Below are 12,106 nucleotides of genomic sequence, written 5' to 3' on the forward strand. Positions count from 1 at the left end.
CTCGTTCTTTTCAGCATTCTCTCATGGGATCTGAAGCCCCAGTTTAACATCTTACTAGAAGGACGGCACTGCCGACAGTGCAGCACTACCTCAGTACTGCCCTGGAGTGTCAGCCTGGATTATGCACTCAAGTCTCTGGAGTGAGGCTTGAGTATGCTGCCGCTGAGCCACGGCTGACACCTAAACTCAGTTCATTTGGCTGGAGTAAAATGACGGAGATAATGGGAAAAATGATAATGGAGTGAATTTTCAACTTGGTGTCCAAGATTAAACCGGGCATCGTTTTAGAAACAGCCCGATTTATGTTGCCATAGATTTCATAAGCTTTGAAAATCAGGCCTGTCGAAAATGGGCGGGGTCCCGGTCAGTTGCGAATCATTCTGGGTCTGTTTAAACCGCGAGTGCTCACAGCCCCGGATCATTCTGTGTCTGTTTGAAATGGCAGAGCTCACAATCTCGGATCATGCCGTTTTTTTAGAAGCAGAGCGATTTCAGCTTTGATGACCGAGTTGTTGAGTTTAACAAAATGTGCCAGGGCTCGTCCGGGATTTGAACCCGGGACCTCTCGCATTTTAATCGTGAAATGCCCAAAGCGAGAATCATACCCCTAGACCAACGAGCCGCCGATGTCATTTCCCATTTGCATTGAGTTTCACTGCGCTGGTGCGAATCCAGCTCACAGAGGACCTGTTAATACAGTTGAAATATTTTTATCTTTTCCTCAATCCACTTCTTTTTTCGAACAGTTTCCTTGAACCTGCTCACAATTCGCCCCATAAAAAGAGATTCAGCGGCATCAGCGGCCGCATAGACTAATGGATTAGGCATCTGACTTCTGTTGCAAATTCTTCAGTTATCAGAAGATTGAAGGTTCAAGTCCTACAAAGGTCTTTTAATTATCTGGGCGACACTTTTTATATTCTGAATCTGGCGTGAAACCGGCCATTTTTGACAGTACCTCATCTGAAGTAACGGAAGGCCTGTTGCTTACATTAAGCTGATTGTACATTTTCAACATTGTAGATCTGTGTGCACGGGCAGGATAAGCGGTGAAGTTGAATTTCTTTCAGGGTAGTTCTAATTAGATGTAAAAAGCAAGAAATGGAATATCTGAAAGCAGTATATTGGTGAGACGAGGTGGCCGAGAGGTTAAGGCGATGGACTGCTAATTCATTGTGCTCTGCACGCGTGGGTTCGAATCCCATCCTCGTCGTTACTGTATTACACGTTTGATGCTGATGCACTTTCCAAGCATTTCACTGAATCTTACTTGAAATACAATTTCGTGAAAATTGCACTGGTGTTGCTGGTCTGTGCCCCTGCATTGCTCATATCTTGTTAAAATTAAAATATTCCGAGAAATTTCTCAACCCACCTTGAATGAAAGTGGAGATGAGATCGTGAATCGGAGATTGAGAACCCTCTCTTCCTTCTTCCTTCCTTTGAGATTGGCACCGAATGAAAAGACTAGCGGCAACAGAGCCAAATGATTAGGGAACAGGAACATAAATTTCTCCTCTGGAATTTCAAAAATATTTATCAAACTTAAAGACGAGATTTTCTGTTTTTGGGTCTTTGGTTGAGAGATAAATAATGCGCGAGAAATCCTCGTTCTTTTCAGCATTCTCTCATGGGATCTGAAGCCCCAGTTTAACATCTTACTAGAAGGACGGCACTGCCGACAGTGCAGCACTACCTCAGTACTGCCCTGGAGTGTCAGCCTGGATTATGCACTCAAGTCTCTGGAGTGAGGCTTGAGTATGCTGCCGCTGAGCCACGGCTGACACCTAAACTCAGTTCATTTGGCTGGAGTAAAATGACGGAGATAATGGGAAAAATGATAATGGAGTAAATTTTCAACTTGGTGTCCAAGATTAAACCGGGCATCGTTTTAGAAACAGCCCGATTTATGTTGCCATAGATTTCATAAGCTTTGAAAATCAGGCCTGTCGAAAATGGGCGGGGTCGCGGTCAGTTGCGAATCATTCTGGGTCTGTTTAAACCGCGAGTGCTCACAGCCCCGGATCATTCTGTGTCTGTTTGAAATGGCAGAGCTCACAATCTCGGATCATGCCGTTTTTTTAGAAGCAGAGCGATTTCAGCTTTGATGACCGAGTTGTTGAGTTTAACAAAATGTGCCAGGGCTCGTCCGGGATTTGAACCCGGGACCTCTCGCATTTTAATCGTAAAATGCCCAAAGCGAGAATCATACCCCTAGACCAACGAGCCGCCGATGTCATTTCCCATTTGCATTGAGTTTCACTGCGCTGGTGCGAATCCAGCTCACAGAGGACCTGTTAATACAGTTGAAATATTTTTATCTTTTCCTCAATCCACTTCTTTTTTCGAGCAGTTTCCTTGAACCTGCTCACAATTCGCCCCATAAAAAGAGATTCAGCGGCATCAGCGGCCGCATAGACTAATGGATTAGGCATCTGACTTCTTTTGCAAATTCTTCAGTTATCAGAAGATTGAAGGTTCAAGTCCTACAAAGGTCTTTTAATTATCTGGGCGACACTTTTTATATTCTGAATCTGGCGTGAAACCGGCCATTTTTGACAGTCCCTCATCTGAAGTAACGGAAGGCCTGTTGCTTACATTAAGCTGATTGTACATTTTCAACATTGTAGATCTGTGTGCACGGGCAGGATAAGCGGTGAAGTTGAATTTCTTTCAGGGTAGTTCTAATTAGATGTAAAAAGCAAGAAATGGAATGTCTGAAAGCAGTATATTGGTGAGACGAGATGGTCGAGCGGTTAAGGCGATGGACTGCTAATCCATTGTGCTCTGCACGCGTGGGTTCGTATCCCATCCTCGTCGTTAATGTATTACACGTTTGATGCTGATGCACTTTCCATGCATTTCACTGAATCTTACTTGAAATACAATTTCGTGAAAATTGCACTGGTGTTGCTGGTCTGTGCCCCTGCATTGCTCATATCTTGGTAAATTAAATTTTTCCAAGAAATTTCTCAACCCACCTTGAATGAAAGTGGAGATGAGATCGTGAATCGGAGATTGAGAACCCTTTCTTCCTTCTTCCTTCCTTTGAGATTGGCACCGAATGAAAAGACTAGCGGCAACAGAGGCAAATGATTAGGGAACAGGAACATAAATTTCTCCTTTGGAATTTCAAAAATATTTATCAAACTTAAAGACGAGATTTTCTGTTTTTGGGTCTTTGGTTGAGAGATAAATAGTGCGCGAGAAATCCTCGTTCTTTTCAGCATTCTCTCATGGGATCTGAAGCCCCAGTTTAACATCTTACTAGAAGGACGGCACTGCCGACAGTGCAGCACTACCTCAGTACTGCCCTGGAGTGTCAGCCTGGATTATGCACTCAAGTCTCTGGAGTGAGGCTTGAGTATGCTGCCGCTGAGCCACGGCTGACACCTAAACTCAGTTCATTTGGATGGAGTAAAATGACGGAGATAATGAGAAAAATGATAATGGGGTAAATTTTCAACTTGGTGTCCAAGATTAAACCGGGCATCGTTTTAGAAACAGCCCGATTTATGTTGCCATAGATTTCATAAGCTTTGAAAAGCAGGCCTGTCTATAATAGGCGGGGTCGCGGTCAGTTGCGAAACATTCTGGGTCTGTTTAAACCGCGAGTGCTCACAGCCCCGGATCATTCTGTGTCTGTTTGAAATGGCAGAGCTCACAATCTCGGATCATGCCGTTTTTTTAGAAGCAGAGCGATTTCAGCTTTGATGACCGAGTTGTTGAGTTTAACAAAATGTGCCAGGGCTCGTGCGGGATTTGAACCCGGGACCTCTCGCATTTTAATCGTGAAATGCCCAAAGCGAGAATCATACCACTAGACCAACGAGCCGCCGATGTCATTTCCCATTTGCATTGAGTTTCACTGCGCTGGTGCGAATCCAGCTCACAGAGGTCCTGTTAATACAGTTGAAATATTTTTATCTTTTCCTCAATCCACTTCTTTTTTCGAACAGTTTCCTTGAACCTGCTCACAATTCGCCCCATAAAAAGAGATTCAGCGGCATCAGCGGCCGCATAGACTAATGGATTAGGCATCTGACTTCTGTTGCAAATTCTTCAGTTATCAGAAGATTGAAGGTTCAAGTCCTACAAAGGTCTTTTAATTATCTGGGCGACACTTTTTATATTCTGAATCTGGCGTGAAACCGGCCATTTTTGACAGTCCCTCATCTGAAGGAACGGAAGGCCTGTTGCTTACATTAAGCTGATTGTACATTTTCAACATTGTAGATCTGTGTGCATGGGCAGGATAAGCGGTGAAGTTGAATTTCTTTCAGGGTAGTTCTAATTAGATGTAAAAAGCAAGAAATGGAATATCTGAAAGCAGTATATTGGTGAGACGAGGTGGCCGAGAGGTTAAGGCGATGGACTGCTAATTCATTGTGCTCTGCACGCCTGGGTTCGAATCCCATTCTACGTCGTTACTGTATTACACGTTTGATGCTGATGCACTTTCCAAGCATTTCACTGAATCTTACTTGAAATACAGTTTCGTGAAAATTGCACTGGTGTTGCTGGTCTGTGCCCCTGCATTGCTGATATCTTGTTAAAATTAAATATTCCAAGAAATTTCTCAACCCACCTTGAATGAAAGTGGAGATGAGATTGAGAACCCTCTCTTACTTCTTCCTTCCTTTGAGATTGGCACCGAATGAAAAGATTAGCGGCAACAGAGGCAAATGATTAGGGAACAGGAACATAAGTTTCTCCTTTGGAATTTCAAAAATATTTATCAAACTTAAAGACGAGATTTTCTGTTTTTGGGTCTTTGGTTGAGAGATAAATAATGCGCGAGAAATCCTCGTTCTTTTCAGCATTCTCTCATGGGATCTGAAGCCCCAGTTTAACATCTTACTAGAAGGACGGCACTGCCGACAGTGCAGCACTACCTCAGTACTGCCCTGGAGTGTCAGCCTGGATTATGCACTCAAGTCTCTGGAGTGAGGCTTGAGTATGCTGCCGCTGAGCCACGGCTGACACCTAAACTCAGTTCATTTGGCTGGAGTAAAATGACGGAGATAATGGGAAAAATGATAATGGAGTAAATTTTCAACTTGGTGTCCAAGATTAAACCGGGCATCGTTTTAGAAACAGCCCGATTTATGTTGCCATAGATTTCATAAGCTTTGAAAATCAGGCCTGTCGAAAATGGGCGGGGTCGCGGTCAGTTGCGAATCATTCTGGGTCTGTTTAAACCGCGAGTGCTCACAGCCCCGGATCATTCTGTGTCTGTTTGAAATGGCAGAGCTCACAATCTCGGATCATGCCGTTTTTTTAGAAGCAGAGCGATTTCAGCTTTGATGACCGAGTTGTTGAGTTTAACAAAATGCGCCAGGGCTCGTCCGGGATTTGAACCCGGGACCTCTCGCATTTTAATCGTGAAATGCCCAAAGCGAGAATCATACTCCTAGACCAACGAGCCGCCGATGTCATTTCCCATTTGCATTGAGTTTCACTGCGCTGGTGCGAATCCAGCTCACAGAGGACCTGTTAATACAGTTGAAATATTTTTATCTTTTCCTCAATCCACTTCTTTTTTCGAACAGTTTCCTTGAACCTGCTCACAATTCGCCCCATAAAAAGAGATTCAGCGGCATCAGCGGCCGCATAGACTAATGGATTAGGTATCTGACTTCTGTTGCAAATTCTACAGTTATCAGAAGATTGAAGGTTCAAGTCCTACAAAGGTCTTTTAATTATCTGGGCGACACTTTTTATATTCTGAATCTGGCGTGAAACCGGCCATTTTTGACAGTCCCTCATCTGAAGTAACGGAAGGCCTGTTGCTTACATTAAGCTGATTGTACATTTTCAACATTGTAGATCTGTGTGCACGGGCAGGATAAGCGGTGAAGTTGAATTTCTTTCAGGGTAGTTCTAATTAGATGTAAAAAGCAAGAAATGAAATATCTGAAAACAATATATTGGTGAGACGAGGTGGCCGAGAGGTTAAGGCGATGGACTGCTAATCCATTGTGCTCTGCACGCGAGAGTTCGAATCCCATCCTCGTCGTTACTGTATTACACGTTTGATGCTGATGCACTTTCCAAGCATTTCACTGAATCTTACTTGAAATACAATTTCGTGAAAATTGCACTGGTGTTGCTGGTCTGTGCCCCTGCATTGCTGATATCTTGTTAAAATTAAAATATTCCAAGAAATTTCTCAACCCACCTTGAATGAAAGTGGAGATGAGATCGTGAATCGGAGATTGAGAACCCTCTCTTCCTTCTTCCTTCCTTTGAGATTGGCACCGAATGAAAAGACCAGAGGCAAATGATTAGGGAACAGGAACATAAATTTCTCCTTTGGAATTTCAAAAATATTTATCAAACTTAAAGACGAGATTTTCTGTTTTTGGGTCTTTTGTTGAGAGATAAATAATGCGCGAGAAATCCTCGTTCTTTTCAGCATTCTCTCATGGGATCTGAAGCCCCAGTTTAACATCTTACTAGAAGGACGGCACTGCCGACAGTGCAGCACTACCTCAGTACTGCCCTGGAGTGTCAGCCTGGATTATGCACTCAAGTCTCTGGAGTGAGGCTTGAGTATGCTGCCGCTGAGCCACGGCTGACACCTAAACTCAGTTCATTTGGCTGGAGTAAAATGACGGAGATAATGGGAAAAAGGATAATGGAGTAAATTTTCAACTTGGTGTCCAAGATTAAACCGGGCATCGTTTTAGAAACAGCCCGATTTATGTTGCCATAGATTTCATAAGCTTTGAAAATCAGGCCTGTCGAAAATGGGCGGGGTCGCGGTCAGTTGCGAATCATTCTGGGTCTGTTTAAACCGCGAGTGCTCACAGCCCCGGATCATTCTGTGTCTGTTTGAAATGGCAGAGCTCACAATCTCGGATCATGCCGTTTTTTTAGAAGCAGAGCGATTTCAGCTTTGATGACCGAGTTGTTGAGTTTAACAAAATGTGCCAGGGCTCGTCCGGGATTTGACCCCGGGACCTCTCGCATTTTAATCGTGAAATGCCCAAAGCGAGAATCATACCCCTAGACCAACGAGCCGCCGATGTCATTTCCCATTTGCATTGAGCTTCACTGCGCTGGTGCGAATCCAGCTCACAGAGGACCTGTTAATACAGTTGAAATATTTTTATCTTTTCCTCAATCCACTTCTTTTTTCGAGCAGTTTCCTTGAACCTGCTCACAATTCGCCCCATAAAAAGAGATTCAGCGGCATCAGCGGCCGCATAGACTAATGGATTAGGCATCTGACTTCTGTTGCAAATTCTTCAGTTATCAGAAGATTGAAGGTTCAAGTCCTACAAAGGTCTTTTAATTATCTAGGCGACACTTTTTATATTCTGAATCTGGCGTGAAACCGGCCATTTTTGACAGTCCCTCATCTGAAGTAACGGAAGGCCTGTTGCTTACATTAAGCTGATTGTACATTTTCAACATTGTAGATCTGTGTGCACGGGCAGGATAAGCGGTGAAGTTGAATTTCTTTCAGGGTAGTTCTAATTAGATGTAAAAAGCAAGAAATGGAATATCTGAAAGCAATATATTGGTGAGACGAGGTGGCCGAGAGGTTAAGGCGATGGACTGCTAATTCATTGTGCTCTGCACGCGTGGGTTCGAATCCCATCCTCGTCGTTACTGTATTACACGTTTGATGCTGATGCACTTTCCAAGCATTTCACTGAATCTTACTTCAAATACAATTTCGTGAAAATTGCACTGGTGTTGCTGGTCTGTGCCCCTGCATTGCTCATATCTTGGTAAAATTAAAATATTCCAAGAAATTTCTCAACCCACCTTGAATGAAAGTGGAGATGAGATCGTGAATCGGAGATTGAGAACCCTCTCTTCCTTCTTCCTTCCTTTGAGATTGGCACCGAATGAAAAGACCAGAGGCAAATGATTAGGGAACAGGAACATAAGTTTCTCCTTTGGAATTTCAAAAATATTTATCAAACTTAAAGACGAGATTTTCTGTTTTTGGGTCTTTGGTTGAGAGATAAATAATGCGCGAGAAATCCTCGTTCTTTTCAGCATTCTCTCATGGGATCTGAAGCCCCAGTTTAACATCTTACTAGAAGGACGGCACTGCCGACAGTGCAGCACTACCTCAGTACTGCCCTGGAGTGTCAGCCTGGATTATGCACTCAAGTCTCTGGAGTGAGGCTTGAGTATGCTGCCGCTGAGCCACGGCTGACACCTAAACTCAGTTCATTTGGATGGAGTAAAATGACGGAGATAATGAGAAAAATGATAATGGGGTAAATTTTCAACTTGGTGTCCAAGATTAAACCGGGCATCGTTTTGGAAACAGCCCGATTTATGTTGCCATAGATTTCATAAGCTTTGAAAATCAGGCCTGTCGAAAATGGGCGGGGTCGCGGTCAGTTGCGAATCATTCTGGGTCTGTTTAAACCGCGAGTGCTCACAGCCCCGGATCATTCTGTGTCTGTTTGAAATGGCAGAGCTCACAATCTCGGATCATGCCGTTTTTTTAGAAGCAGAGCGATTTCAGCTTTGATGACCGAGTTGTTGAGTTTAACAAAATGTGCCAGGGCTCGTCCGGGATTTGAACCCGGGACCTCTCGCATTTTAATCGTGAAATGCCCAAAGCGAGAATCATACCCCTAGACCAACGAGCCGCCGATGTCATTTCCCATTTGCATTGAGTTTCACTGCGCTGGTGCGAATCCAGCTCACAGAGGACCTGTTAATACAGTTGAAATATTTTTATCTTTTCCTCAATCCACTTCTTTTTTCGAACAGTTTCCTTGAACCTGCTCACAATTCGCCCCATAAAAAGAGATTCAGCGGCATCAGCGGCCGCATAGATTAATGGATTAGGCATCTGACTTCTGTTGCAAATTCTTCAGTTATCAGAAGATTGAAGGTTCAAGTCCTACAAAGGTCTTTTAATTATCTGGGCGACACTTTTTATATTCTGAATCTGGCGTGAAACCGGCCATTTTTGACAGTCCCTCATCTGAAGTAACGGAAGGCCTGTTGCTTACATTAAGCTGATTGTACATTTTCAACATTGTAGATCTGTGTGCACGGGCAGGATAAGCGGTGAAGTTGAATTTCTTTCAGGGTAGTTCTAATTAGATGTAAAAAGCAAGAAATGGAATATCTGAAAGCAGAATATAGGTGAGACGAGGTGGCCGAGAGGTTAAGGTGATGGACTGCTAATCCATTGTGCTCTGCACGCGTGGGTTCGAATCCCATCCTCGTCGTTACTGTATTACACGTTTGATGCTGATGCACTTTCCAAGCATTTCACTGAATCTTACTTGAAATACAATTTCGTGAAAATTGCACTGGTGTTGCTGGTCTGTGCCCCTGCATTGCTCATATCTTGGTAAAATTAAAATATTCCAAGAAATTTCTCAACCCACCTTGAATGAAAGTGGAGATGAGATCGTGAATCGGAGATTGAGAACCCTCTCTTCCTTCTTCCTTCCTTTGAGATTGGCACCGAATGAAAAGACCAGAGGCAAATGATTAGGGAACAGGAACATAAATTTCTCCTTTGGAATTTCAAAAATATTTATCAAACTTAAAGACGAGATTTTCTGTTTTTGGGTCTTTGGTTGAGAGATAAATAATGCGCGAGAAATCCTCGTTCTTTTCAGCATTCTCTCATGGGATCTGAAGCCCCAGTTTAACATCTTACTAGAAGGACGGCACTGCCGACAGTGCAGCACTACCTCAGTACTGCCCTGGAGTGTCAGCCTGGATTATGCACTCAAGTCTCTGGAGTGAGGCTTGAGTATGCTGCCGCTGAGCCACGGCTGACACCTAAACTCAGTTCATTTGGATGGAGTAAAATGACGGAGATAATGAGAAAAATGATAATGGGGTAAATTTTCAACTTGGTGTCCAAGATTAAACCGGGCATCGTTTTAGAAACAGCCCGATTTATGTTGCCATAGATTTCATAAGCTTTGAAAATCAGGCCTGTCGAAAATGGGCGGGGTCGCGGTCAGTTGCGAATCATTCTGGGTCTGTTTAAACCGCGAGTGCTCACAGCCCCGGATCATTCTGTGTCTGTTTGAAATGGCAGAGCTCACAATCTCGGATCATGCCGTTTTTTTAGAAGCAGAGCGATTTCAGCTTTGTTGACCGAGTTGTTGAGTTTAACAAAATGTGCCAGGGCTCGTCCGGGATTTGAACCCGGGACCTCTCGCATTTTAATCGTGAAATGCCAAAAGCGAGAATCATACCCCTAGACCAACGAGCCGCCGATGTCATTTCCCATTTGCATTGAGTTTCACTGCGCTGGTGCGAATCCAGCTCACAGAGGACCTGTTAATACAGTTGAAATATTTTTATCTTTTCCTCAATCCACTTCTTTTTTCGAACAGTTTCCTTGAACCTGCTCACAATTCGCCCCATCAAAAGAGATTCAGCGGCATCATCGGCCGCATAGACTAATGGATTAGGCATCTGACTTCTGTTGCAAATTCTTCAGTTATCAGAAGATTGAAGGTTCAAGTCCTACAAAGGTCTTTTAATTATCTGGGCGACACTTTTTATATTCTGAATCTGGCGTGAAACCGGCCATTTTTGACAGTCCCTCATCTGAAGTAACGGAAGGCCTGTTGCTTACATTAAGCTGATTATACATTTTCAACATTGTAGATCTGTGTGCACGGGCAGGATAAGCGGTGAAGTTGAATTTCTTTCAGGGTAGTTCTAATTAGATGTAAAAAGCAAGAAATGGAATATCTGAAAGCAATATATTGGTGAGACGAGGTGGCCGAGAGGTTAAGGCGATGGACTGCTAATCCATTGTGCTCTGCACGCGTGGGTTCGAATCCCATCCTCGTCGTTACTGTATTACACGTTTGATGCTGATGCACTTTCCAAGCATTTCACTGAATCTTACTTCAAATACAATTTCGTGAAAATTGCACTGGTGTTGCTGGTCTGTGCCCCTGCATTGCTGATATCTTGTTAAAATTAAAATATTCCAAGAAATTTCTCAACCCACCTTGAATGAAAGTGGAGATGAGATCGTGAATCGGAGATTGAGAACCCTCTCTTCCTTCTTCCTTCCTTTGAGATTGGCACCGAATGAAAAGACCAGAGGCAAATGATTAGGGAACAGGAACATAAATTTCTCCTTTGGAATTTCAAAAATATTTATCAAACTTAAAGACGAGATTTTCTGTTTTTGGGTCTTTGGTTGAGAGATAAATAATGCGCGAGAAATCCTCGTTCTTTTCAGCATTCTCTCATGGGATCTGAAGCCCCAGTTTAACATCTTACTAGAAGGACGGCACTGCCGACAGTGCAGCACTACCTCAGTACTGCCCTGGAGTGTCAGCCTGGATTATGCACTCAAGTCTCTGGAGTGAGGCTTGAGTATGCTGCCGCTGAGCCACGGCTGACACCTAAACTCAGTTCATTTGGCTGGAGTAAAATGACGGAGATAATGGGAAAAAGGATAATGGAGTAAATTTTCAACTTGGTGTCCAAGATTAAACCGGGCATCGTTTTAGAAACAGCCCGATTTATGTTGCCATAGATTTCATAAGCTTTGAAAATCAGGCCTGTCGAAAATGGGCGGGGTCGCGGTCAGTTGCGAATCATTCTGGGTCTGTTTAAACCGCGAGTGCTCACAGCCCCGGATCATTCTGTGTCTGTTTGAAATGGCAGAGCTCACAATCTCGGATCATGCCGTTTTTTTAGAAGCAGAGCGATTTCAGCTTTGATGACCGAGTTGTTGAGTTTAACAAAATGTGCCAGGGCTCGTCCGGGATTTGACCCCGGGACCTCTCGCATTTTAATCGTGAAATGCCCAAAGCGAGAATCATACCCCTAGACCAACGAGCCGCCGATGTCATTTCCCATTTGCATTGAGCTTCACTGCGCTGGTGCGAATCCAGCTCACAGAGGACCTGTTAATACAGTTGAAATATTTTTATCTTTTCCTCAATCCACTTCTTTTTTCGAGCAGTTTCCTTGAACCTGCTCACAATTCGCCCCATAAAAAGAGATTCAGCGGCATCAGCGGCCGCATAGACTAATGGATTAGGCATCTGACTTCTGTTGCAAATTCTTCAGTTATCAGAAGATTGAAGGTTCAAGTCCTACAAAGGTCTTTTAATTATCTAGGCGA

The 12,106-nt window shown here is 43.6% G+C and overlaps 8 non-coding genes across 8 annotated transcripts; 4 read left to right on the top strand and 4 right to left on the bottom strand.

The window, feature by feature from the left end:
• Window positions 1–534: 534 nt before the first annotated feature.
• Window positions 535–622, bottom strand: trnap-ugg (transfer RNA proline (anticodon UGG)). Its single transcript is given in 2 exon segments — window positions 535–570; window positions 587–622. It is a non-coding gene; the product is annotated as a tRNA-Pro (tRNA).
• A 509-nt stretch (window positions 623–1,131) lies between these two features.
• On the top strand, window positions 1,132–1,213 carry trnas-gcu (transfer RNA serine (anticodon GCU)). Its single transcript has one exon. It is a non-coding gene; the product is annotated as a tRNA-Ser (tRNA).
• Window positions 1,214–2,141: 928 nt separating this feature from the next.
• On the bottom strand, window positions 2,142–2,229 carry trnap-ugg (transfer RNA proline (anticodon UGG)). Its single transcript is given in 2 exon segments — window positions 2,142–2,177; window positions 2,194–2,229. It is a non-coding gene; the product is annotated as a tRNA-Pro (tRNA).
• Window positions 2,230–7,535: 5,306 nt separating this feature from the next.
• On the top strand, window positions 7,536–7,617 carry trnas-gcu (transfer RNA serine (anticodon GCU)). Its single transcript has one exon. It is a non-coding gene; the product is annotated as a tRNA-Ser (tRNA).
• A 919-nt stretch (window positions 7,618–8,536) lies between these two features.
• trnap-ugg (transfer RNA proline (anticodon UGG)) lies at window positions 8,537–8,624 on the bottom strand. The gene is given in 2 exon segments: window positions 8,537–8,572; window positions 8,589–8,624. It is a non-coding gene; the product is annotated as a tRNA-Pro (tRNA).
• Window positions 8,625–9,133: 509 nt separating this feature from the next.
• On the top strand, window positions 9,134–9,215 carry trnas-gcu (transfer RNA serine (anticodon GCU)). Its single transcript has one exon. It is a non-coding gene; the product is annotated as a tRNA-Ser (tRNA).
• A 919-nt stretch (window positions 9,216–10,134) lies between these two features.
• On the bottom strand, window positions 10,135–10,222 carry trnaq-uug (transfer RNA glutamine (anticodon UUG)). Its single transcript is given in 2 exon segments — window positions 10,135–10,170; window positions 10,187–10,222. It is a non-coding gene; the product is annotated as a tRNA-Gln (tRNA).
• A 509-nt stretch (window positions 10,223–10,731) lies between these two features.
• On the top strand, window positions 10,732–10,813 carry trnas-gcu (transfer RNA serine (anticodon GCU)). Its single transcript has one exon. It is a non-coding gene; the product is annotated as a tRNA-Ser (tRNA).
• Window positions 10,814–12,106: the final 1,293 nt, after the last annotated feature.

Source organism: Somniosus microcephalus, unplaced genomic scaffold (assembly GCF_052327205.1).
Source record: "Somniosus microcephalus isolate GS21.2 unplaced genomic scaffold, FLI_Smic_1.0 unresolved_chr1, whole genome shotgun sequence".
Lineage (NCBI taxonomy): Eukaryota > Metazoa > Chordata > Chondrichthyes > Squaliformes > Somniosidae > Somniosus > Somniosus microcephalus.